General features: G+C 35.8%; 1 protein-coding gene across 2 annotated transcripts in view; it reads left to right on the forward strand.

The window, feature by feature from the left end:
* LOC107682614 (nuclear fragile X mental retardation-interacting protein 2-like) overlaps positions 1-1040 on the forward strand; it is an 18883-nt gene that overhangs the window by 12921 nt on the left and 4922 nt on the right. The window lies entirely within an intron of this gene.

The following is a 1040-nucleotide window of genomic DNA, read 5'->3' on the forward strand; positions in this document are numbered from 1 at the left end:
TGAATTTCTGCTCGTTTTGCCGGAAATACAACAGGCATATTCATTCATAAAGCTGAACGGCAAATTTGGCACATTCAGAATAACAAATAAAAAATAGAACTGTATAATTAAACTAAAATTATTATAGACTATATGGTTTTTGGCATCTTCTGATTGGTCAACTTCAGATGGATCGCCAAATCGTCTCGTTCAACCGCACATACGCCACGAATTTAAACCGACAGCATCCGATTTTTTTTTGACATGTTTGAAAATTACCGGGAGGACGGGAGGTGCTCGTAACGTCTCGGATCGGCCCGTAATTCTTCTCACACGGTACGAGCTGCGACCATGCGAGCATCTGCGATTTTCTCCCGAGAGAAAAAAATCGCCCGCGAGCTCGTACGACAGCAAAAATCGCACCGTGTACGCCCACCTTAAGTTAAGTTAAGAGATATTTAAAAACGTAATTATCCAAAAAGGCATAATTCAAATCATTTCATTTTTGGAGCACATGGCTTTAGAGACATTGGCAGTGCTGGGTAAGCTACTTACAAATTGTAGTCCATTACTGATTACAAATTACATGATGAAAATTGTATTAAGTAGCATAACCTGGATTACACATATTAGGTAATGTAGTCTTACTACTTTTTTTATTACTTTTAGATTACTTTTGACCTAACTCATTTATCACATAGATTTGAATGGGATGTTTGTGTACCATGTTGATAAACAAAGAGAAAGAACATATATTCCATTGTTTGTTATCAGCATCATGAAATGCATTGAACATTCCATTACAGCAGAGTTTCTCAAACTATATATAAGTGGTAGGTTCATTCAGAAAGGAAAATTTAAAAGGAAAAAATAAGAATTGGAGTGAATCAAATTATGAATTATTTACTGCCAATGTGTGAAGATGTAATCATGTAATCCATTAAAAAGTAACTGTAATCTTATTATGAGAATTTTATCACATAATATAATTAGGGATGCGCCGATCCGATATTCATATCGGGTATCGGCTCCGATAGTGCCATTTTTCTCGGATCGGGTAT

Source organism: Sinocyclocheilus anshuiensis, unplaced genomic scaffold, assembly GCF_001515605.1.
Source record: "Sinocyclocheilus anshuiensis isolate Anshui unplaced genomic scaffold, SAMN03320099.WGS_v1.1 scaffold1170, whole genome shotgun sequence".
NCBI lineage: Eukaryota > Metazoa > Chordata > Actinopteri > Cypriniformes > Cyprinidae > Sinocyclocheilus > Sinocyclocheilus anshuiensis.